General features: G+C 37.7%; 1 protein-coding gene and 1 pseudogene across 5 annotated transcripts in view; one reads left to right on the forward strand and one right to left on the reverse strand.

Moving 5' to 3' along the window:
• IMMP2L (inner mitochondrial membrane peptidase subunit 2) overlaps positions 1 to 27830 on the reverse strand; it is an 867011-nt gene that overhangs the window by 705501 nt on the left and 133680 nt on the right. The window lies entirely within an intron of this gene.
• Positions 4791 to 5375, forward strand: LOC113911924 (annotated as a pseudogene).

Genomic DNA, 27830 nt, shown 5'->3' on the forward strand with positions numbered 1-27830 from the left:
AGAAAAGTCATATTAGAGATAAGAAAGACCATGTACAATGTCAGCTTCCCACTTAACCGATAGGTAAGTGAAAATTTATAGTCTAGTCAAAGAACTTACTAATGAGAGTATATGAATTATTATTCCATTTTCCAGGATTATAGTTGTTATAGGTATTTAAATACAAGTCATTTTACAATGGCAAGATAGGCCACGATGCTTACAAGGTGAAATAAAATTTCATAACATTGCGCCTAAAACAATCCCACATTACATGGCTGCACATCAGAAAAACACCGTTGATATTTCACTGAGCCAAAAAACAAAGTTCCCCTACCATGTGAATATACTGGAAGGTAACCATGCTAAAAGGCAAGTGGAAATGCCAGTCATTTTCTCAAATAATAATAGCAACAATATATATCTGAAGGCTTTCAGCTTCAAGACAGAAAATTCCAGAGATATCAATATGGCACATATTATCAACTCTAAATAACAAAATTGTTTAACATGTAAATGCAAACTATTTGCTCATCAAATAAATAGAAACTCATTTTAAAAAGTAAGAAAAAGTAGGAAGTCCAAGTTTGGAATTTTTAGATGAAAGGCAACTTTCTAAGTCAGGACCCTGGTTAAATATTTCCTGATATTCATAACAGCATGCATACATATACAGTAAGTTTAGGTAAAAAACAAAATCCATATACATATTGCAAGTGGCAACTCTTCTCTGCAGATAATTTAGTATTATGAATTATTTGAAGAAAATTCCTAAGTAAATTACTAGGAGAGGGCAAAAATAGCTCTATCAAAAACTTTCCCATGTGTGGGCGCCTGGGTGGCTCAATTGGTTAAGCGACTGCCTTCGGCTCAGGTCATGATCCTGGAGTCCCAGGATCGAGTCCCACATCGGGCTCTCTGCTCGGCAGGGAGTCTGCTTCTCCCTCTGACCCTCCTCCCGCTTGTGCTCTCTATCTCTCATTCTCTCTCTCTCAAATAAATAAAATCTTTAAAAAAAAAAACTCTCCCGTGTATATTCCTCAACATAAATTAACATGAAAGAATTAAATCATCGCTAATTTATTTGTTAGGAAAAGGTGATACTTTATTATTTCACCTAAATAATTTGAAGGCACTTCACAGTAATATGTCTTTTTGTTAACACTTATTCAATGGTATGTTTATTAGCTGTCACATTAAGACCCTGCCAATAGAGTTTTTAAATATTTATTAAGCAACGCCTCCTACATCCAAAATGAGATTATACTCAGTATCTTCAAAGAATCTGAAATAGCATATTATATATTTATTGACTCCTAGGATATGCTCTAGCCAGATAATGATCTTTTGTCAGAGAAAGAGCAATCTTGTCATGTGGGCCTCTTCACACAGACTGACAGCAACGCTTAGAATGTAATAAAAGCAAAACTATTCACCTAAGTGGAAGTGAAAGGACTAGTTCTAACTGTTGAGACTTTTATTTTTCTTTAAAATTTTAGTCCCTTGAAATCAAACTTCTTGAGTTAATACACAGCTATTAAAAAGCAGCAGACTTGTAATCAATACCTTTACTAACAGCTATTCCCCAGGGTCTCTTAAATATAAGCACCAGAGTTTTTCAAGATGGAAAACACCCAATTAGGTTTTCCTGAACCAATTTAGCTTGTCCAACTATTGAGTATTTTGACAATAAATATATTCACACTCTTGAGTTTGTGAGAGAAAAATTAGCCCTTTAATTAGCAGTAAAACTAGTCTAGAAATGAGCCATCTGGCTTATCTCTGATATAGTCTGAGACTGTATCATGTCATCAGAAATTTTTTTAAATACCAGGCATAAATTGCTAACCTCAGAGTACAGACTTCAGCTCTCTTCATAAAAAGTAACAGAATGGGTTTCTCTACAGTATTTGAGTTGATTCTAAGTGAAAAATATCAAGCTCTCCCTGCTATCCATTTTCCATGTTACCAGAATAAGAGAACAAATCTGAGCTCCTTATTCAGATATAAGTAGATCTGGGAATAAAGAAAACCTTTTATCACCCAGGTGCTCGTATTTCAGTCAGCCAGGGCTGAGACAACACCGCACAAACTGTGGTAGTTAATTAATATTGATGGTTAAAATGATGTCTTTGAACCCATGTGAACAGCTCTTCTGGACTTGAGTCAGTCAATAAATATATATTGAGTACACACAATGACCAGGCACTGGACTTGTCACAATCAATCAATCAATCTTTTTTTAAAAAGATATAGAGTCTAGGGAGGAGATATATGCAAATGCAGTAATACACTTACCTAATGAAACAAAACAAATTTGAACTTCTGTTCCTGTTTTTCATAGGTAAAAATTTAGATATACACACAGAGATTTCAGTATAGCTATAGGCAAAAATATGGGAAGACACACACACATATGCATACATCTTGGTCACGATGTAAAATATGCTTCTTACTTGATACAGCCAAAAAACCTTGAAAGCCACAAGTATATGAAATTTGCCTAAATAACTTAAGGCAGGATTCATGAAGGAAACAGCATTCAGGTTGATACTGTATGAACAAGTTTGTTCAGTAGAAGGATCAGAGGCTTCCAGACAAAGGGAATAGGGTATATATAGGTTGAGGATGTTGAAATGTGATTAGGGCCACATGCTGAAATAATATTTTGGATAGACTGGATCAAATAAAATGCATTATTAAAATCACAATCACTTTTTTTAGTTTTTTTTTTTGATGTGGCTAATCAAATATGTAAAGCTACATAGATGGCTTCAACTGGACAGTAACAGTGAAGATGATGAAGTGGAGGGAGGAAATTACACTAGCAGTGATGAGGTCAAAGTTAGGCTCCTGAAACAGCCAAGGTGAGAGAAGATGACAGCCTGGTCCAGAACAGTGAGAATGGAGCATGAATAACTAGGCAGGGTCTGAAACTCCAGGCAGAGAGGTCATGATCATTTTGTGCGATTAAAAAAAAAAAAAAAAAAAATCAGACCTGGAGCTCCTCATCCCCTCTCTGCTCCAATTTCTCCTCTTAAAACTGAAGAGTAAGTGAGATTGAAACTCACTGGAGTAGGAAATACAGGTAAGCCTCCAAACCCAAGCCTCATGGTTCAACAACACACTGGAAAAGCCAGACATTGAGGGTTACCAAAAATTCATCCAACTTTGAAGCAGCACTTTATTTCCCTGCTGGCTCCTACACCTTTTTATAAATCCATTCTTCAGGCCAGAACTGCAGAAGGCAGAAAGGGTAAAAGTGGATAATTAAAATATCAAAATCTTACCCTGAAACTCCCTTACTCAAAAGTCTTTAGCAACAGGCAAACTAAAATTTACATTCAGTTTTTCTGCCTCTTTATTTTTTATCTTTCTTTTCCTCAGTCTGACTCTCCTGAAATCCTCTCTCCTTTTGCTTTCAACATGTTCCAAGTCCATGAACATATATCTCATATGCCACCTTCCCAAGGGAGTCTTCCCTGAACCATCCAGTTAGATTTAAGTATCACTGCCTCATCTATGCTCTCATAGGCCTTGCTTATGTCTCTATTAAGTCCTTAATCAGTTATTCAATTATATCTCCCCTTGTAAATCAGATGGAGATTGAAACATTCGGCCACATATCCCTGACCTTGAGCACTCCATCCAAGCTGATCCCTGCTCTAAGCCACAATTCATCTCTCCTTCCCCTGAATTCCCACAGCACTTTGTGGGGAGCAACTGGGCCCAGGAGTCCTTGATCAGCACTCTCCCTCTTTTTTTGAAAGAAGAAAGAAAACAAAGAAAAAGAAAGGAGACCTAGACGGACATTGTATCATGGATAACCAATCTGAACAAATCTTACTGACCAGACCAGAAGAACCTAAGGAGCAATCTTTTGACGCCTCTGCCAATCACTGTTTTGTTTGGCCTGGAGCTATAGGAACTCTTAAATCACGGGCTAAAATTTGGAAGATCCACAGGCAATGAAAATGAGTCATGAAGCAGTCAGTGAGACTAAGGCCCCAAAGACAGCCAGCAGTTGGGGTTGTACCCCAGAATTTCAGGGAGAACACTTCATACACATATGTTTTAACCAGCTAAACCATGCTAGGAAGTATATAGATTATGCTTAATAAATAATGAATTTCTAACTTGATTATTAATAATAGGAAAGCCCCTTATAAAGTACATGACAGCACACAAAGTGCTTCTAAGTACTTCCATTTTACACTTGAGGAAATGAAGTCTCAGATAATGTGGTTGAATTCTATTAAGGCCTTATTCATCAGCAAATATTAAATAAATACTTTCCTTTTTTAGGGGGAGAGGGGCAGAGGGAGAGGGAGGGAGAGAGAGAATCTTAAGCAGGCTCCATGCCCTACGTGCAGCCTGACATGGCTCTCGATCTTACAATCCTGAGATCATGACCTGAGACAAAATCAAGAGGAGGATTCTTAACCAACTGAGCCACCAAATACTTTCCATACACAATGCACTGGGATGGAAGCAGTCCTGCTCTCAATAAACTTTTTTTTAATGGGAAAGAGAGATAATAAAATAAGTAAAATGTAGAGTATGTCAAATGGTGCTACTGGGAAAATACAGCAAGGTAGGTAGGAAATAGGGGTTTTAAATAAGATGGCCAAAGACCTCAAAGGCAAAATGACATTTGAGCAGAGAGCCAAATGGAGAGGAAGAGAACCAAGTGATCGGTGTTCCAATCTAAACTGTTACCCAAATCTTAATTTCTACTGCTTATGTTCTTTCAAATACAGCACTTTGCCTTTAAAGAAGACGCTGGATCTGGCATGAGGGGCAGCACCAAGATGAGTGAAGAGGAGAATGCACTGGCAAGTCCATGCCGGTGTAGGATATGCAGGGCGAAGGATGCTAGATGTCCCTGCACCATTGGTTCATAGCCGACAGCAAGGACAAGGAACAGGAAGTCATCTTCATCGGTGATTCCTGGGTCCAGCTAATGCACCAGTGCAAGATCTGGCAGGGGCTCTTTTCTGCTCTGCATGCACTTAACTTTGGTATTGGCAGTGACAGCACATAACAGGTGCTTTGGCAGCTGGAGAATGGGGAGCTGGAACAAATCTGGCCCAAGATTGTAGGGGGGTCAGATTTGTGCCAGGGGCCAGCACCCCAACCTACTTCATGAGAAAAACTGATGTGTGAATGAGCTGGTCTGGGCAGCATTGGCCGGCCATCTACGGGCCCACTTCCTGGATGTCACCCCCAGCTTTGTGCACTTGGATGGTACTGTAAGTCAGCGTGGCTTGTACGAGTACCTGCATCTGAGCCGCCTGGGCTACACACCTGTCTGTCGGGCCCTGCACACCCTGCTTCGGCATCTGCTGGCCCAAGACCAGGGCCAGGGTGTCCCCTTGCCAGAGGCTACAACCTAAGCATCCTCCTTCCCCAACGTTAAATTCTCATTCCTCAAAAAAAAGAAGGAGGAGGAGGAGGAGGAGAAGAAGAAGTAGAAGAAGTAGTAGTAGTAGTAGTAGTAGAAGAAGTAGTAGGAGGAGGAGGAGGAGTGGAAGAAGTAGTAGGAGTAGTGGTAGTAGAAGTAGTGGTAGTAGTAGAAGAAGCAATAGGAGTAGGAGTAGGAGTAGTAGAAGTAGTAGTAGTAGTAGAAGAAGTAGGAGTAGTAGAAGTAGTAGTAGTAGAAGAAGTAGTAGGAGTAGTAGTAGAAGTAGTAGTGGTGGTAGTAGAAGAAGCAATAGGAGTAGGAGTAGGAGTAGTAGAAGTAGTAGGAGTAGGAGTAGTAGAAGTAGTAGTAGTAGTAGAAGAAGTAGGAGTAGTAGAAGTAGTAGTAGTAGAAGAAGTAGTAGGAGTAGTAGTAGAAGTAGTAGTGGTGGTAGTAGTGGTGGTAGTTGAGCCATGGGCTACAGAACCCCTGGAAAAGCCAGGCTGTCCATGGAATCTCGATTTCACTTTAGGCCTTTTCCATCTATAGACCCTGGAGGCCAGCAGAAAGGATACTGTGGCCTATAAGCATGTGTGAGTGCTTTGTAAGCAGAAAGTGCCTTAGAAATGGCTGCTGTATAACTGCACAGTCAGTGTCATAGTGCAATGTGTCAGTGCTAATCACATGTGGTCCTTGGGGACCTTATTAAGATTGTTCTCCTGATTTGCTAGCAGTCCCTGGTAGAGCTAGAACACCTGACCACTATCATAAACAGCTGTTATCTGATTCACCAAACCATACAACTAGATGGGCCCAACAGCAGTCCACGCCCTCCGAGACTGGGAACATGGCTACAGCTAAGCTGAATGAGCAGATGACTCAGACTACTATGGTAACTGCCCCTAATCCTTCAGCACTTCTCCCTCAATCCATATAAATTGGCATCATAAGAAGTTCCCTCTGGTCAGTTAAGGAAAGAGGGAAAAAGGGTGGGTCTTTTCATTCATAAAAGGACCTGTACTGAGCTGGCAAAAGCTAGGTGTAAGTGGTCACTATACAACACCACCCCTCTTTAGTGGCCCTGAAACACAATGGTAAAGAGAAAATCTTCCACTGGGAAGAACTTTAGGAGGCATGGCCTGAGGTAAGGGTATACACTGGTTAATCGTTAGTGGCTTAGGAGTTGACAGGCTAGACAGAACTTAGAACGAATTGGAAAACTGGTTCAGTTTATGGGGCCAGTTGGGTGGCAGTAACCTGCAAACTTGAGATGCTGACCTATAAAATGAAGTAAATGCTTAACAACTAGTAATGCATATATGGTGCCATCTTTTCCTTCTGAAGGTATGCAAAGTGGAGGTGAGAGTAGTCCCTCTATTTTCTTTATGTCTAAGTAAAAAAAAATATTGGCAGCATGTTTTCTAAATTTGGTGAATAGCATGAAATTACAGATTCACAAAGCTCAGTGAAACCACAGTAGGAAAATTACCATGCAAATCACACCTATGAATGCTATAGTCGAACATAAAACTAAGACAAAGAAAAACACCCTAAAAGCATCCAGAAAAAGTAGACATTACACACATGAGGGCAATTATATCAATTTTTAAAAAATAAGTTTTTTAATGAAACATAACACATACAGAAAGGGGCACAAATGTAATTATTTGGCACAACTTATCACAACGTGTGAAGATAACTATGTAACCACCACCCACATCAATAACTACAACACTAGTCTGCCTCTTCTTAGTCTTTACTCTTATTCCTTCCCAAAGGTAATCATTACCCTGGTTTCTAAAACCAAAAATGAGGTTTGCCAGTGGTTAACCTTTGTATAAATTGAATACGTGATGTATTCTTTTTTGTCTAGCTTCCTTTAACATCATTGAGATTCATCTATGTTGTTACCTGGACCAGTTGTTCATTTGTTTCCATTGCTATACAATGAATGACTAGACCACATTTAATGAATATACCACAATGTATTCATTGTACTGTTGATGGACATTAGAGGTGTTTCCATGTGGGGCTACTAGGAGGAGTGCTGCTATGAACATTCCTGTGTATGTCTTTTGGTATACACATGTATGCATCTTTGTTGGGCTCTCTGTTACACGTAATAACCCAACTGAAGAATTTTTTGGTCCCTGAAACTTTGGACTTAGTGGTTTTGAAGGTCTTAGTACTGAACGGAGGAAAATGGTTTCAGTGAATTAGAAGTGGACTTGCTGCTATACAGTGGAATAAATGTAACTATACAGGTAAAAAAAGAGGAAAATACTGACATTTGAAAGCAGCAGGGGAAGCAGTGCCCTGCTCTCAGCATTTCAGGCACATTAGGAAGTAGTTCAGAAAATCGTGAACAGGGCTCATAGCACGACCCTGTGCCCAAGTGGGTCCCTGACCACACATTTAGATACTCCAAAAAGATGCCAAGTGGTAATTTTCATTGACAGGACTAGCAGTACCACTCCAAACTGTAAAATGTTAAAGTGGTAACTAGAGAATGTTTGATCTTTTTATTGTTGTTTTTAAAGGCAAATGTCCTGCATGGTTTGCTATGGTTTCTGTCATACAAAAATCATTTCACTCTACCCTGCATTACTTGGCTGTCACAAGACATAAAATGAGCGGCAATAAGAAAAGCTTTATTGAGAGGAGGGAAAAGTACACATTCCTGGTCCCGTACCCAGATCACTACCCTCACCTAAGGCATGATTTACCCTTTCCAGTAAAGTATCTGTACAGTTCAATTAATTACCCTCTGCCAATCAGAAATAAATTTTGGTTCAGAGAGGTGGGGTAAAGCAGCAGACTCAACCTAACAACTGTTCCATATGAATACTAGATCACTCTGGAGTAGCCATCTCAACAACAAACAAATCTTCATAGCAGAAATGATATCTCCATGAGACTCTGCCCATTTCTTCACCCTGTTAGCTTCAGTCCTTAATATTGTCTTTTTGGGCTCATAGATTCATTCACTCAACAAACGTGAGCTGCATACCTAAAATAAGCCAAGCACTTTCACTGGCCAACTATTTTAAGATGGTGTGTGTGTGTGTGTACACACACACGTATACACAAACACACAATTATAGACATTGGCCCTGTGTGGCCTCCAGTTGGGAATATTTCTAAGCACACAAACTATTTAAATTCCAGTGTGAATGTACGTGTATTTGTGTGTGAGTGAGTTTGTATTATAGAGAGAGACAAAGTAAAGGAGATGAAGAATGGGATAAGAAGCAACCAAAGTTGTATTAGACAAGGACAGCAGAAATCATAAAAGACTCATGAGGAAATGTGACCATATTTAAAGTACAATAATGAAATGAGCCTTCACTCACTTCTCTCCTCTGTACAATCACATTCACTACTCATCAACTGCTTTACCCATATCTTGTGTGCTCCTTACAGGTTATATAATCAAGATCTACCTTTAAAAGCTATTTGCAAAAGTGTCTATGCCATAAACTTTTGGCTGACAAGTAATTATATATATCTTCCAAAAGAAAATCAAGCATAAAACCCCACAAGAAAAGATGAGAACTGATACCCCTGATTCACAAAGGAGGCAAAAGAGATTTAACCAATACCTTAAGTTTCTGTCTCACCATCCATTAATTTTAAATTTGATTTTGCTTTTTATATCAAAAAGCACTTATTCAAAAATAGCAGAAAACCCCTATATCCATATGTTGTCCTGCAAAAAGAGAAGAAAATACTATTATTTGTATTTCTTGTTCAAATACTCTAAGAATAAAAGAACTGTTTTCAGAAATGATGAGGTTCCTGCAGATAACATTTACCCACTGGATTTGAGGCTTTTTTGTGACATAAAGTGCAGAGTACTTTGAGGATGGTTACAGATTCAATGGCACAGAAAAGGCTTTTAACTTTGGCTCATTTCCTCTGACCACCATGCCTCCCTTCTAAATTATAACCTCTCAAAGCTACAGATCCTTTAAAACTAGCTTTTAAACTGCCTTTCCTTAGTATCATCACAAAATAAGAACACTTTACTTGAAAATAAAAATACAAAATTATCGGACTCAATAACTGTTCTCATTATTGCAAACCAATAAACAAAACTCAACAAAAATTGTTTTTGCTAATAGCTATCACTTATTGAATGGCCAAGAAATAAATCCAAAAGAAACCAAAGAAAGATCTGCCTTAACAATATAAATGGTTTCTATTCAGAAACTATATTTAATATCAGAAATGGCCAGCACATATCCCAGTGCTATTATTATCATCCTTAACAGAATCTTAAGCTAAGCACTAAAATCCTGTCATTTGCATCTTAGAATAGTAAAAATTTTGAGAAAACAAAACAAAAAAAGAAACCACTAAACCACTAGAGAATCCCATTTTTAATTAGGAATGTCTTTCACGATATAACCCATAACAAATACTACCTCCTCTGCTGAATTTTTTTTAATCACTGCAGCACTTTATATCCATAGAAAAATAATAATAGGAATAGGAAACATAAGAAGCATCAGGGCCCCTTCCCCTTGGTTGAGACTGAGCAAGTAGTTGGCATGGCCAGCGAAGCCAAAACCAAATATTCAACCAGCTGGTTGGGGATAGCAGGGCCAAGTCAAGTTGGTGACCCACACAGCTGAGAGACTAGTTTTATACAGGGGGAAATGAGCAAACAGGTAACATTTAAGGTTAATAGGATCCAGGCACAGATAGATAGATAGATAGATAGATAGATAGATAGATAGATAGATAGATAGATAGATAGATAGATAGACAGATACAGATAAATACATATATAGAGAGAGAGTTTATAAAAACTGTATTTCCTAATTTCATTCCCTGAGAAGACCTAGCAGGAATGATACTCCAGTAGCAATGAGCATTTTTAGAACCCGACCTTGGTTTCTAAATGTCTAAATGTCATTCTCCATTAAAAGGAACGAGAATTTCTTAGTAATTCCAAGGTTGGAACAAGAAATGTATAAGACAAGCCTGACCACCTTTTAACATGAGGAACTAAGAACACAACATCACTTCTATAGTAATCTTGCCCAAAATAATCTGAACCCATTCATGAGGAAACACCAGATAAAACCAAATAGAGAAGCATGATTTGGTTGAACTCTTCCAAAATATCAAGATCATGAGATGAGAGAAGAATAAGGAACAGTTCCAGATTGAAGGAGACCAGAAAGCCAGGCAACTAAACACAAGGTATGATCCTGGTTTCTGGACTCATAAAGAACATCACTGGGGCAACTGGTGAGTTGTGAATGAGATCTGTGGATTAGATGGTAATATTATATTAATCTTTATTTTCTATTTTGATTATTATATTGGGGTTAAGTGGAACAACATCCTTATTTTGAGGAAATACTCACTGAAGTACCAAAGGAATACTAGGGCATCATGTCTAAAAAAAAAAAAAAAAAAAATCTTCAAAACAAGAATGTATCAGAGTAAAGGGTGACGGAGAAAGAGAGAGAAGAAAGAGAATATGATAAGGCAACTGTAGTTTAATACTAGTAACAGGGGAATGTGAATGAAGAAGTTATTTGTCCTGTTCTTGAAACATTTTGCTGAGTTTGAAATCACTATAAAATAAAAAGTTTAAAAAAAAATGTCTATTTACAAATGTTCATTTACTATTAAGAAAAGTCTTAACTTTCTATGAAGGGCCAGAATCTGCTATGAATTAAAAAAAAAAAAAAGGATATGCTGTGGCTAGAGGCAGAACACAACCTACATAATTCCAAAAGCACTTAAACCAAATAAGGACGTTAAAAGGTCTTTTATCATCAATATGTCTAAAAAATGCGAACACTTGCCTGATTAAAGGTGATGTATACTGGGAATTATAAATACCATAAGGATAAAACTGCAGGAAATCCCTAAGAGTCATAGGAGGAAAAGATTGGCGTAGACAGATGCGTCTCCCACATGAGCCTCACCGCCGTGGGCAGGGAGTGTGGTCAGAAGACAGGCTCCAGGTCCAGAGAATTCAATCTCCCGCAGCTGCAGACAGCAGTCCCCCACATGGGGGCTGCCCACATCCCCCGCAACAAAGCGGGGCAACAGGAAGCAACCGTAAGGGCAATACTACCTGAGTTTCCTGGGGCCGGCTGGGCAGTTCGGCTTCTTTTTCTGCCCAATCCTGCAGCTCCCCCTTCCAGGCACAGCACACAACCCCTGATGCATATCTTGCACCCCAAACTCCATCTCACTGTTCACCTCTGGGGAGCCCAGCCCACAGACAAGGACTTCCTTTGTTACTTGATGAAACATAGCTTGGTATGGACACCTTTTACAGTTCAGCCTTGTGAGTGGGTCATGTAATTTCTGACTCACAAGATAGCCATGAATTTTTTTTTTCAGCCATGAATTTTCTTAAGGTGAATTCTACCCCTAACTCTCATCCATTTACCTTCTCATGCTGTGTGACAAAAGAATCGTACTTTCCCTTTTTCATGTTAGCCAAATACAAAAGATAATCATTATTTAAACAACAAATTTCCCTCTTACGGTCCATTAGCTCCTGCTGCTTGTTCCTGTAGTGAAATTGAAATATAACAAAACGATTTCCATGGCAATAGATAATAATCTAGTAAATGTGAATTTCTGGCTTAGCAACAGAACAAAATAGGAGGAGATTATGGGACTGCAGTGGGACTAAATTTCAATTTCTGTGTATTTTTAGCATCACATTTTAAAACAAAGCAAACACAGACAAATTCATATACACAGAAATATGAAGAGTCAAACTCTAATTACAGGATAAGTTTAAAAGACAGATCTCAATGATCAATTCGTAATATTACTCCCTACCATTACTGCCAAAATACATTGAATTATCATAAAAAAATTTACTTGTAAATTTGAGAATTCTTAGGGGTTTTATTTGAAAGTCTATTATCTACTTTAATACCAGCTCCAACTACTAATATATTCCATTATGTTCATTTTTAGTAGTAATTACAAATATGGATTATGATTAATATATAAATGAAAGATTCTCAAAAGACCTCCAAATCTCTACAAAGCCTAGGAACAAAGGAGCCAGAGAATTTGTGAACATCACAAATACAGCAACAGATCTCTCCTGATACCTAGGGAGCCAAAGCTCTCCATTCCCCCCGTGAAACATGCACACCGATACGCTGGGGCAGCACACTCTGTTGCCAGCCTACTATGCACGTGTTCTCCCTACATCCCGAGTTATACACTCACCGAGAGTCAATGTTGTGTTCCCACACTTACTGCCAGTTGTTATTGCTATAATGGCATAATTAAACTGTTCACAATCTGATGAAATATAAGTGCAAAAAGGGAAGAATTATTGTATCTAAGAAAAATAACTACCATGTTTTGCAAAGATCTGATAAAGATGAATCACAAAAAAAAATACGAACAAATTGAGTATGAACAAAGCTAGACTTTGGACAATTAAGGAAACAATTATTCGTATCTAAAAAGTATTCTACGCTCAGATTGCTTTGTGTCTTAAATTTTTGTTCTTAATAACCCAAACTGCAAATTGTAGATAATGCACTGTCTGTGCTTTATTCAATAATGACTATGCAAAACACCAAGCTGTTGAAAGGAAAAACTCCAGCCTTACAACAAAAAATGACAAATAAAAAGTGAGAAACATATGAGTTCAAGGAAGCCTAGACAGAATTCTTTAATATTAGTAATAAAAACACACCTCTCTCTGATTTGCCCCCACTCTCCAGGTGGGATTCTAGCCTTCGTAGGGCTGGCACTGAGCACAGCCCCCTTGTCCTTGACCTGCAATTAAGCAGTGCTTCAATCACAGGCTAATTCTTCCTGGCTGGCAGTGAAGGCTTAAAAGGTGTTCTTCCCCTGTTTGCTTCACTGTACTCTCCTTGCTTTACACATATGGATTCCACATTACCCACTTGATTTCACTTGTATCCAGCAGATCACATCAACAAACTGCACTTTGTCTTTGGTCATCTGCTACCCAAGGTGGGTCTCAGACAGGAAGGTATTCCTTAGCCCCAGAGTCACATGGGCAATTGCTTAATTGAACACACTTCCAATCCTTTAAGCACCTCTGTCAATGGATATATTGGCTACCAGGAAAATGTTTACCTAGGCGACCCCAGCCTTTTTTTCCTAGGCTAGCTACATTTTAATGGTTGATGTTCCCTGCCCACTGAAAATGTACAAGAGCGACCAAAAACACATGTTCTGCCATGGGCCCAGCATTTGCAGATTTAGATCCTAAAGCACCTTATTGGACTACTTTTTACTCTAGTCTATCAATTTAACTTCCTTAGCTTCTATTGAACTCACTTCCCATCAACTTATTATACCCTTACTTCCCTCCTCCAATTTTCTGGCCTTTAACTCCGTGTTTCTCCAAATTATGGTTGAGCTGCTTTTACTCACATCACTTCTGACACCAATGAATTCTGACTACAACCAGGTGTCCTACAATTCAATTTAATTCTGATACTAATTCCCTAGAGTTAGCATCAGACTCCACAGGTTCAAGGGCTCAGTCTCCCAAGACTGACCACTTCAGACATCAGTCATAAGACACTCCATCCAACTTGCCTACACAGCCAAGGAGGGATTCCCCAACCCCACCCTTTCAGATTCAATAATCTGTCAGAATGGCTCAGAAAACTCTGAAAAATATTTTCATAACTATTACTGATTAACTACAAGGAATACAAATGAACAGTCAAGTGAAGGAGGTACATAGGGCAAGGTCTGGAAAGGTCCCAAGCACACGGGTTTCTGTCCTCAGAGCTGGGGTGTGCCACCCTCCTAGCATGTGGATGTAACTCTCAAGCTCTCTGAGCCCTGTCATTTAGGGATTTTTGTGGAGGTTTCACTACCTAGGCATGGCTGGTTACATCATTGGCTATTGGTGATTTATTCCATCTCTAGTCCCTCTCCTTTCCCCAGAGGTTGTGTGATGGCTGAAAATTACAAGCTTCTGGTCAAGGTTTGCTATTCTGGTGGACCAGCCCCCATCTGAAGCTATCTAGGGGCCCACCAAGAGTTGCCTCATTAAAACAAAAGATGCTCATATTACCTTTATCACTTAGAAAATTCCAAGGGATTTAGGAGCTCTGTGCCAGGAACTGGGAACAAAGACCAACTATCTCTATATAATAAAAGAAAGCATTAACTTTTTCCTTTTTTTCCAAGGATCACCTTCCAAGTCATAGCTCTCTGCAACTGTTACTAGATACACTAATAACTATACTAGATATTGCAGTATCCAGCCCCTGCAACTGCTCCCCTTGTATTACCTTTTGAAAAAAACCTTCCATTCCTCCTTCTCTCCCCTCCTCTTCCCTCCTCAAGTTTGTACCAGCTAATAGGAAGGATTTAAATCACAACATATTTTCAATTAGACTTATACTTTGTTGTCTACTATGCTCAGGGAATACGAAATCTGTAAACTCTGTATGCTAGTAAGGGTTATTTTATTTTGCTCCTCAAGTCTCATGTATAAGAATTGCTTACGGTTCAGTATCTCTAGAAAGAACATTCCCCTAGTAACAACTTATCTATTTCTCAATATCCATTTACTGTTTTACTTTAAAAATCCTCCCCATCACCAATCCTCACTGCCAGGAATACAACTTTGCAATCTAATGTCTAATTAAAGCTTAGCATCTGCTGACAGAAAAAGCTATCCCCCAAGACTGACAGACCCTTTGGAATCCTATTTTTTTATTCTCTGTTCACATAAATGGGTGTTGTACACTTTTCCCAAAAAGGACAGGCCTAAAGATAGCCAAGAGATGCAGGGAAGACACCCACCTTCATTCTGAATTGAAGCACTCATTGTTTTTTTATTTCCATGTTCACACATTTGTAAAATTTTCTCCTCTCAGTGATAATAACCTTTTTAAAAACCAACCTTCAAGATAGGAACCAGCTACTGATCATCTGCTAGTCAAGTCTCACATCTACCACCCAATGCATTTCATTTATTACAATTCTTTAAATATTTTGTCATTTCTGGCATCAGGATATATGTTGCAGTCAATCATAGTATAGTCTAAGTGACAGTATTTTTTCTTTCTTTGTGGCACATAAAATAAGGATGCACCTGAGATTTGATAAAATAACTTCCTCTCCCAAAAGGCTCTGGTTGACCGCTAGAGAAAATCCATATGAAGCAGCAAGCACCGGAGATGGCATATAGTAAGTGCTCAACAGATCTTATTTGCTAGCATCATCATGTTTCTAAACCAATAACTGAAGTTTCAGAAATAAAGGTAAATTAAGTTAGAGTTCAGATACATTCCCCTTATTCTACTTTTTTCTCTGGGTGCCTTTTGTTTATTGGTTTCTGTCCTAATTTTCTAAACTTTCTATCTGTCTCCATGTGAAAGAACAGTAAAAGAGTTTGATGGAATCGCTAAAGGTTGTGCTAAAAGACAGCTCATAGTATTCAAGCCCAATGGGTTGGGATATTTTCATATCAAATAAATTTAAACATCAGATCCTTTAGCTACCAAATCAAAAAGGTAGGAATTTCATTGGAAAATAGACTATAAGACAATTCCATAGTAAGGAATCTTTGAAAATGGCTCTAATCAATCACCTTTTTCCCCAACTAAATATACCAAGACCTATTTTTAAATGATGTGAACTATTTTCTTTCACATCACTCTTCTACCCTCAGCCATTTTTTTCTATTTCCATAAACAGTAACTTGAAATAGATTTCTACTTCAATTAGAAAGCAGTCAATTGATTTTAAAAATTGTAGCCCAATTTTATTTGCCTATATATTACTACATATACTGTTTTACTTTATATTGATTCATACAGTCATTTTGGAATTATTTTACCTGTCAATGAATATGGAAGTATAAGATTTATCCAGATTTTAATGAAAAATGTAATACAGCTACAGGATTTCTAAAAGTGAGCAAATAAGGCAAAGAGTATAACTTTTTGGTATTTTTATATATGAAATTGTTTCTTTATTCTGCTCTTCACGGCTTTTGCCTTTCTCATATTTAAAATTACTTAATTGAAAGCATAGTATAATTTCATCTCTAGTCAGGTAAAAAAATATACAGCCAACTGTAGTAATATTATTCTGTAACATTCTCAAGCAAAAACTATTAGATATTGGGTGCCTGGGTGGCTCAGTTGGTTAAGCAACTCAGGTCATGATCCTGGAGTCCCTGGATCGAGTCCCACATCGGGCTCCCTGCTCCCTCCTCATCATGTGCTCTCTCTCTCTCAAATAAATAAATAAAATCTTAAAAAAAAACTATTAGATATTGATTCAACTTGGACCCTCACCTGAACAAACTTTAATTCTAATTATTGAATTTTGATGTATCATATTGCCTTAAGAACAGAGAAATAGAGTTGACAAATCATTTGTATAAATACAATATGATTATAATTCAATATAGACTGCTAGTCCACAATTTTAATTTTTCTCACTAAAATGTATGAGGCAACAGGAAACATGAAAAGCATTTTTAAATTCTAAGAAAAATCACATTTAAGACACATATTCACAATACACAGTCTATGTTCCTCTAGTCTTGTCTACATATACATACTTTATTTTTCAAATATCGGCAGGGGCACCTGGATGGCTCAGTCGGTTAAGTGTCTGCCTTCAGCTCAGGTCATGATCCCAGGATCCTGGGATGGAGTCCCACACTCCACTGCCGCTCCCCCTGCTTGTGCTCTCTCTCTCTCTCACTCTCTCTCTTGCTCTCTCTCTCTGACAAATAAATAAATAAAATCTTTCCTTCAAAGTCAATGCTTTTTCTCCCCCAACACCCCTGCTTTTCTTTGTGTATGTGTGTGTAGCTGTTCTTCATACATGAGTGATAGGTTCGATACTGCAAATACTTTTCAAGGTTCTCATTTGTTTTTAAATATCATTTCAAGTTTTTTGACAAATAAGAGATTTATTTTACATAATCAAATCTATCAAACTTTCCGTCATCATAACTTCTTTTGGTTTTATATCAAAGAAAGCTTTCCTCACCCTACTATCAAATGATTCAGCCATACCTTCTTCAAAGTATTTTACAGTTTCCATTTTGGGTATTTATTTTTTAACTCATCTAAAATGTATTTTGCATATAGGATCATGTTCTTTTCAGACAAAATTGTTCTAACACACCAAGTTTAAACCATCAACAATTTTTACATTAAATGTATTATTAATGGTCTTTTCACACTTTATAAAACCTCTTTTTTTGTGTTTTTTTAAATCTAGGGTATAAATACGTAGTAGTATATCCTATGTTTTTAGCTTCTTTCCAGAGCACAGAATCAAGACTCTCCTTCATTCCTATTCTCTTATGCTATCAGCACTATGAAGTAAAAGAATCAACAGAATATCCTATATTATAAAGAAAAATTTTATGTTTTGGCTCAATATAGAGATATGCCAAGTACGTCTGTAATGTCCTATTTTATTTTTTTTCTTTTCTTTGTATTGTTTTTTTAACATATTTTTTATTATGTTATGTTAATGACCATACATCATTAGTGTCCTATTTTAAAAAGTGGACTCAATTCCTCTAGCTATTGAACAAGATTCAAAAGTAAAAGCAGAGGATAAAGTTACCTAAATTCTATCTTAAACTACCATGAAAAATGCCTGCACTATCTCCAGGACACCAACACGGTACAGAGTGAGCTCTGATGAAATGTCAGCTTGCCCCAGAAACATTTCCTGGCCCCAGTCCCACAATCCAGCTGGTTGAGGTACCTCTCCTGGGGCTTTCCAAGCTACCTGAACATGTCTGATCCAACACTTACAATCCTGTATTCCACTTTCTGACTTACCAGCAAGTTTCCCCACTAACTCATTAGAGCCTCAGAAGTAAAAACTTCATCTCAAATATCATTTTATCCTTATCACCGAGCTAATAGTAAGCAGTTTGTAAATACTTGTTAAGTGAATGCATGGGTGCAGGATTTCAAGACTTCTAGGCTCTTTCAGGTCTGTCAATGATTAATGATTAAAATAACAAACAAGTCATTTAACCTTTATAAGTCATGGTGTCAAATTCAGAAATGAGTTTTTTCTTAATAAGATTATCTATTGAATCTCTTCAAGATCAAAATTCTGTAACGACATGACCTCTATTTCCAGAACCCAATCTTAGACTCCCTGCTGCTTCATCTCCTCCTTGATGGTATTCCCTAGCTCTGACCAGTTTGGTCCTTCTAAACCTTCTCCACCCTACCCCATTGTCCACTTCAAATGTTCCTACCTTGTTCTTCTTAGGGTTTTTCTATGTGATCAGCCCCCTCTGTAATCTGAATAACAATACATTTCACTGTGCCTTCTTTGTGCTAAGCTTACATGCTGGTGTACTGCGTGGCTTAATGGGAAGGTATTAGTGATGTGAGATGTTCAGGCACTAAGTCTGTGGAGCAGCTCTCAGCCTATCCTGCCTACATCTTTGGAAAAGCATACAGCATGAGGCATAACTGCATTTCTACTCTGAAATAAATTGTCTCTGTAGTAAAGGCTATTTTATAATTTTACTACTCACATTTCCATAATGATCACCAACAGAAAGGACACTTATGATTTTTTAGAATCACACCAAAGAAAAAAAGGACTAGACTGATGAGCCCTTCTCAGATCTATTCTAATAAAGAAAGGTTTTGTTTTGTGTTTGTGTTTTCCACTTTTTCTGCTCATCTCTATTTTTTAAAATACTTCCATAAATTTTCAGAGTAACGTCACTTTGGACTGAACAGACTTGCTTTTATTTTTTAAGAATTTGATGACATGTGGTGAGATTATGTATCTTTTTGAGATGCCTTAAAATTTCAGCTTGTTGTTCTAAATGTAACCCAAGTTATAACACAAGTTAAAATGAAGTCTATAAAAAAGAAAGAAAGAAATCTGTAAAAATATAATTCTAATTTGCTAGGGAATGTTTATATACCAATATTAAGAACAGCATTTTAATTCAACAAACATTTTCTATTGCCAACCTTGGCTAAGTGTTATAGGCTCAACTAACAACAATACAAGGTAGAATAAAAGAGTCTTTAAAAAAAAAATAAACACATTCTCTAGTGGCAAAAAAGAGTTTTACCATTAAAAGTATATATAGGTAAGTAGAGAGAATTAAAACTGTAGCCCTTCTGAATTTCAAGTACTTCTTTGAGCAATAAGGAAGGGGGAAATTACCCAACCATGTCCTTTCCAAAGATACACTGCAGATTATGCTTCCAGTGGTGATTCTGTAAAAATGGATTCTGACTGGGAGTGGACCCCTGCTTGCGGTTCAGGCGATCCCTCTACTATCCATGATGAGTAAGTAAGAAAAATGTTAGGCAAGGTATGGTCATACACAGCAATTCAACTGGTAAACCAACTATATGACTACACACAAGATCAGGTGGAAGGAATTAACCTGAGATGCTATTAAGCAACAGAATTGGGAACGAATTCATAATTAAGCTAACATTTATTTAGAGTTTTCAATCTTCCAAACATAGTATGAAATGCTAGGTTAGTAAATAAAATCAAGGAAAAATGTTCTCTGGGAGATTGTCTCCCATGTTATACATTCATGGTTTAAAAAATGATAATAATAAAATCAGAGACCAATCCTTCATATATTTACCCTGTAAATATCCTATATATTCAAAACAAAGCAAAGCAAAAGGCTTCTGTTCTGAAACTACCTTTTTATAAAACACCTCAGCTGGTATTCCTGGTGTCTGGCATCAAGTTCTCTTATTCATATCTATACATGATCCACATAATGAAATGGAATCTCTCTTTTCCTTAAAATACTGCTTTTATGACTATCTGCTGAAGAAACATAAAAGCTTCCATGTACCACAAAATCAGATTGAAACTCCTCAAGGTAGCATTCAGAATCCTCCATCTCTATATATCCAACCTGTTTCCTATTACCTTCCCCATAGGAATTTTCTATACCATCCACAATACCCTACCAGTTCCACACACACATAAAGTTTACTTGTATCTATTTACACTTGTTTTCTTTAAGGCCATCCTCACATGGCAAGTCCTCTATCTCCTATCTAAACTTATTCCAGCTCAACTCCGGAACAATTTCCTCCAAAAAATCCTCTCAGATCCTTCAAATCCACACTACTTTCTTCCTTATTATATATAAAGTTCATTCTGCCAGTTTATCTTAACACTGTTTTAAATTACGATGAACTGGGGGTACCTGGGTGGCTCAGTCATTAAGCATCTGCCCTCGGCTCAGGTAATGATCCCAAGATCCTGGGATCGAGCCCCGCATGGAACCCCACATTGAGCCTCACATTGAGCCCCGCATCGGGCTCCCTGCTCAGTGGGGAGCCTGCTCCTCCCTCTCCCACTCCCCCTGCTTGTGTTCCCTCTATCCCTGTCTCTTTCTCTGTCAAATAAATAAATAAAAATCTTTAAAAAAAATAAAAATAACAGTGGTGATAGTACTACTGGGTATTTACCCCAAAGATAAAAATGTAGTGATCCAAAAAGGTACATGTGCCCCGATGTTTATAGCAGCAATGTCCACAATAGCCAAACTATGGAAAGAGCCAAGATGTCCATCAACAGATGAATGGATAAAGAAGATGTGGTATATATACACAATGGAATATTATGCAGCCATCAAAAGGAATGAGATCTTGCCATTTGCAACGACATGGATGGAACTGGAGGGTATTATGCTGAGCGAAATAAGTCAATCAGAGAAAGACATGTATCATATGACCTCACTGATATGAGGAATTCTTAATCTCAGGAAACAAACAGGGTTGCTGGAGTGGTGGGGGGTGGGACGTATGGGGTGGTGGGTGAAAGACACTGGGGAGGGTATGTGCTATGTTGGGCGCTGTGAATTGTGTAAGACTGTTGAATCACAGACCTGTACCTCTGAAACAAATAATACATTATATGTTAAAAAAAAAAAGAATATAGTAGGAAGGGAAAAATGAAGGGGGGAAAATTGGAGGGGAGATGAACCATGAGAGACTATTGACTATGAGAAACAAACTGAGGGTTCTAGAGGGGAGGAGGGTGGGGGGATGGGTTAGCCTGGTGATGGGTATTAAAGAGGGCACGTTCTGCATGGAGCACTGGGTGTTATACGCAAACAATGAATCATGGAACACTACATCAAAAACTAATGATGTAGTATATGGTGATTAACATAATAAAATTAAAAAATGCAAAATGCAAAATGCAAAAATAAAAATAATAAAAATAAAATAAATTACAACCAGCTGTTTTCATAGCAGTTATATGTTAAAATTCTCAAAGTCAGAGGGTTTATCTTTTATTTTATACTTCCTAAGATATTTAGTATATCACATGGTGAACAGTAATTGTTCAAAATATATGTGCTGGTTAAAAATAGTCAATAAAATAATCAAGTCTAAAAGCTTTGTTTTTACACAAGAAACAGAGAACAAAAAGTAACTATTCCAAAATCACGTGCAATTTGAGAGACGAATCCAAAACCCAAAACTCTATATTCTTCAGATGGTTAGGAATCTGGCAGGGGATCCTGGAAGGGTAGAAGCAAGGATTCCTTCCCACATAATACTGTAAAAGTTAGGATCCTTTGATTTAAAAAAGCAGCTTGAATTCTGAATCTGAATTACATCATACCTAAATGTAATATTTGGGCTAAATTAGCCATGCTATTTTGAAGTCTTTGTATAGTTTATGTTTATTTTTTTAATTGACATATTGTTTTAAGGGCCATACCTAGAACAGCCCCACACACATATAGTAATTAACTAATAGCAAGTGACCGTATAACACCAAGGAGTTTTACTGTGAAGGTATAACCTATCCACTGCCCTAGCTCATAGAACTTTATATACTTGGCTAGAAAATAAATGGCCACATAAATTCATACTAGTCAATCTATTCTCTAAAATATTTTGGAGTACAAAGGACATAAATTCATCTGGGAAGATAATTAGGCTCAATGTAATACAATTAAAACTGGTTACCACAAAGAGCTGAAATAATAAGAGTGCTAGGAATTAACTGAGAGCCTTTTAGCAAGAAAGGGTTTGCCCAATTGCTATTGTAATGACAATGAAAAATGTTCTTTCTTGATGATCTCATCTAGAACACATTATATTTGACAGAATACAAAAGCATTCAAATAGGCACATAAGGGACACCAATTATGACCACCCTCTCCCACAAATAAAAAAACAATTTTTGAGCAAAACCATAAAGCGTTTTCAATGCTTCCTGGAACTCTCTTTTCCATTTAAGAATAATCAACTACATACAACAGTCCGTGGAACACTCAAGCACTTAACTATCTTAGTGAAAAGAGGCAGAAACAAAGTCTATATACTCCACTTCTTGTCCATTTGAAAAAAAAAAAATTTAAATTTGGAAAGGACATCACCTCATTCTTAAAGTCCCTACACACTAAAACTAAAATTCATTTTAAACTTTCATATTTGACAAAGACAATAATATCAAACAGCAGCCCACAATTCCCTAAAGGAGTGATGTCAATTGGTATTTCTTAAATTAATTCAGTGACCTACAATAATGTGAGTTCTTTATACATAATGTCTGTCAGTTGGCAATACAAAAATTTCAGAATCACTTCTGGTGTCTGAGCTCCAAAAAACTACTGAAAAAAAAATGTATCTTAAGTAGTTCCTTAATTCCTACTTCACCTGGAATCTGTTGCTTTTAACAATATCAGAAAAATAAAAATCACACCAGGAATAGCTTGCTATAAATTCTACAAATTAAATACAAGTTTAACCAAGATTTCTGCTAAAATCTCATCACTCATCTTTCTGAGCTAAGATCCCAAAAGTCCGGGAAATCCCTTCTACCCATTTGGGTTAGTGAGCTCACATGTGCTTACACAGCTCATTTTTTAGTTACTTCATAGAAAAGTGTGCAACTACATTCTTCAACTAAGATTTCAAAAGTCTTGGGGCACCTGGGTGGCTCAGTTGTTAAGTGTCTGCCTTCGGCTTAGGTCATGATTCCAGGGTCCTGGGATTCAGCCCAGGAGTCACTCCCTGCTCTGCAGGGAGCCCGCTTCCCCCTCTCCTCTCACTGTCTCCCCTTCTCTCTCAAATAAATAAATCTTAAAAAAAAAAAAAAGATTTCAAAAGTCTTGAGAAATGGAAATACTCAAATTTAAGGGTTTTTTTCTTTAATTTTTTTATTATGTTACGTTAATCACGATACATTTCATCATTATTTTTGATGTAGTGTTCCATGATTCATTGTTTGTGTATAACACCCAGTGCTCCACGTAGAACGTGTCCTCTTTAATACCCATCACCAGGCTAACCCATCCCCCGACCCCCCTCCCCTCTAAAACCCTCAGTTTGTTTCTCAGAGTCCATAATCTCTCATGGTTCATCTCCCCCTCCAATTTCCCCCCCTTCAAATTTAAGTTTTATCTGTTATCCCTGAACTCTACTTTGACTATTCCTGAGAACGTAGGTGCCCCCAACACAGTGACCACCTGAAAATTCAGGAACAAAAAACTTCAACTATATCAATTCAACAAATAACCCCACACATTAGATTACACAAACAAAAAAAATGTTTTTGGAACAATGCACTAAAAATTTTGATTAGAACTCCATGCAGAAAATATCTGAAGAGTTCCGAGCATTTTACAGGATACTATACAGAAATTCTAGAAAATGATTAATGAAGAATAATTATCAGAGAAAGAGTATGTCTAAGACCAAAGGCAGTCAGAATATTACATATTTAGATTTATGTAAATTATTTGTCCAACTACAAATAAAAGTGAGAAGAGGATAAACATAAATTATAACATGAACACATTTTCTGAGTTTCCGTCTGACATCACTGGTTATTCCTTCTCATCTCCCTGGTTCTAAGTTAGACTACTGGGGCTCACTAAGAGTTCAGGACTAAAATCTCTTCTTTCTCTACTCACTTCTAGCTCAGAGATCAGCAATCTACTTCCTGCAGGCCAAGTCCAGACTACCACTTATTTTTATAAATAAAGATTTATTAGAATATAACCATACCCATTTAATCACTGTCATCATATTTCACAGTACAAGGGCAGAGCTGAATAGTTGCAACAAAGACTTCGTAGTGTACCTGCCTGACCTTTTACAGAAAAGGTTTGCCAACTCTTGTCTAAGGGATCTCACTCAGATCCATAACTTTAAATCTATGTCTTGGACAACTCACAGAATTCTATCTTCAGTTCTGACCCAGATTTGCATTTCAACTTTTCAGGCCACATCTACTCTTGAATTTCTAATAGGCATGCAAATATCACACGTCTAAAACTGGAAATTTGATTTCCACCTACCCCCACCTGCTCCTACACCTTTCCTTTCTCAGTACATACATTTCCATTCATCCAAATGCCTGCGCCAAAAGCTTTAGAATCATTGTTCATTTCTCTGTTTCTATCACATTCTATCCCAACCATCAAAAACTTTTATCCTCAACATATATCCAGAATCTTGCCATTTCTTACCTACTACAATGCGACTCAAGCCACAACCATTTCTCACCTGGACTACGGCAGTAGCCTCCTGATTGGCTCTCTAGTTGTGCTCTCAGCCCCTTACATTCCATTTTCACAGAGCATCCAGAATGATCATGGAATCCCACTGCCAAAAATACTTCAAAGGCCAGGCAGGGTATGGCTATCAAAGCCCTGCATGATCTGGCCCCTGGTTACAACCATCTCTTCTCCCTCTTCGGTTTCTCCACATGGGGCTCCTTGCTGTCAAGCATGCCCTGCCCAGAATCTTTGTACTCACTGCTCTGTCAGGAAAATTATTTCTCCCCGAAATCTGGCTGGCTCAGTTCCTCTTTTTATTCAGGTCTCTGCTCAAACATTAATTCAGACTAGAGGCCGTCTCTAATTTAGTGACTCCTGTCAACTCTATTTCTGCTGTTTTTGGATTCCCTGGGAAACAGACTCTAAGACTGAGATTTGCATACATTTGGGGGGGTGCTCTCAGGAATAACATGTGGAAAGAAGTGAAGGAAGCAGGACAGGCAGAAGGAAACTGGACTACAAAGCAGATGTAACACAGGTTTTAGCCAATGATACAAAAACCTCAAGTTGGGAACAGCCTCTCAGAATTGCTCCAATTGAGGCAAGGGACTGGGTCTTTGAGCCCACAGATTGATGCATTATGAAATGCAGGGTTGGGGCACCTGGGTGGCTCAGTCGTTAAGCGTCTGCCTTTGGCTCAGGTCATGATCCCAGCATCCTGGGATCAAGCCCCGCATTGGGCTCCATGCTCAGCAGGAAGCCTGCTTCTCCCTCTCCCACTCCCCCTGCTTGTGTTCCCTCTCTATGTCTCTCTCTGTCAAATAAATAAAATCTTAAAAAAAAAAAAAGAAAGAAATGCAGGGTACCCCAGAAAGGGGGTGTAAACTAGGGGTAAGAAACATGAAAATGTGCTTCAGGGAAGTTAGGGAAATGCAAATTCAAACCACAACAACATACTATTTTATGCACACTAGAATAGCTATAATCAAAAACACAGAAAATATCAAACATTGGCAAGGATATGGAGAAACTGGAGCCATCACACATTGCTGATGAAAATGTGAACTGTTACACGCAGCTGCTTTAGAAAACAGTTTGGTAGTTTCTTGAAAAATTAACATAAATTTACCACACAATCCAGCAATTCCACATCTAGGAATCTACTCAAGAGAAACAAAAATATAGGTCTATAGAAAGACTTATAAAGAATATTTGTAGCAGCATTATTCGTAATACCTAAAAACTGCAAACAACCCTATGGTCCATCAAATGGCAAATAGGTTTTAAAAACGGAGTACATACATACACAGAATACTATTCAGTTATAAAAAGGAATAAAACACTGATACTTGCTACAACATAAAAGGAGCCAGACTCAAAAGTCCATTTATTGTATGATTCTATGCAAATAAAATGCCCAGAAAGGACAAACCTATAGCAACAGAAAATAAATTATTGGTGGCCTAGAACAAGAGGAGTGACTACAAATAGGCATAAGAATACTTTTAGAATGGTGGAAAATGTTGGAGTCCCTAGGTGGCTCAGTCAGTTAAGCATCTGACTCTTGGTTTCGGCTCAGGTCATGATCTCAGGGTCGTGAGATCAAGCCCCACATCAGGCTTGTATCTGCTTCTCTCCCACTCTCTCCCTCTGCCTCTGCCCCTCCCACTGCTGGCATGCTCGCTCTCTCTCTTTCTCTTTCTCTCCCTCCCTCTCATAAATAAATCTTTTAAAAAATGGTGGGAAATGCTCTAAAATTGGACTGTGGTGATGGCTACACAACTCTGTAAGTTCACTATGTATCACTGATTTCTACACTTAGCATGGGTGACTTTTAGGAGATGTAAATTATACATTAATAAGTATGTACAAAGGAAAATAGCAAAAAAAAAAGATTGTTGGTAGATTCTTGAATTATCTGAAGTGGTAATAAAGATAATAACAAATACTCACTGCGTTTGCTAGGAATCAAGAATTGTTCTAAAAGCTTTACATGTGTTAACTCATTTAATTTTCACCATAATCCCATGAAACGGGAACTATTTCATCCCTATCTCAGAGATGAGATAAGTGAGGCACAAGGAAGTAAGCAACCCAAAATCAGAGAAGTAATATACCAAGAATATATTAATTTACGCTCATAAAAATAACTAATTCTACCTTGAAATGCAAGTAACAGCATTTACCTATCTACAACAAAACCAAGACAGCATCTTATGTGTGTGAACATGGTAACTTTACCATAAGTAGCATATTTAAGATGGTCTAACAAGTGACCAGTTTGCAATACTTCTTTCTACTAGCCCATAAAACCAGCCATTAATATATGCTCATTATAAGACAGTTTGGTCATAACTGGAACATATTTGTTGAGGGACTTTACTGTAAACAAATACAAAGAATATCCATGATCTACATAGATCAATGGAACAGAATAGAGAGCCCAGAAATGGACCCTCAACTCTATGGTCAACTCGTCTTTCACAAAGCAGGAAAGAATGTCCAATGGAAAAAAGACAGTCTCTTCAACAAATGGTGTTGGGACAATTGGACAGCCACATGCAGAAGAATGAAACTGGAGCATTTCCTTACACCACACACAAAAATAGACTCCAAATGGTTGAAAGACCTAAATGTGAGACAGGAGTCCATCAAAATCCTAAAGGAGAACACAGGCAGCAACCTCTTCGACCTCAGCTGCAGCAACTTCTTCCTAGAAACATCGCCAAAGGCAAGGGAAGCAAGGGCAAAAATGAACTACTGGGATTTCATCAAGATAAAAAGTTTTTGCACAGCAAAAGAAACAGTCCACAAAACCAAAAGACAACCAACAGAATGGGAGAAAATATTGGCAAATGGCATATCAGATAAAGGGCTAGTATATAAAATCTATAAAGAATTATCAAACTCAACACCCAAAGAACA

This window comes from Zalophus californianus, chromosome 12, assembly GCF_009762305.2.
Source record: "Zalophus californianus isolate mZalCal1 chromosome 12, mZalCal1.pri.v2, whole genome shotgun sequence".
NCBI classification, from domain to species: Eukaryota; Metazoa; Chordata; class Mammalia; order Carnivora; family Otariidae; genus Zalophus; species Zalophus californianus.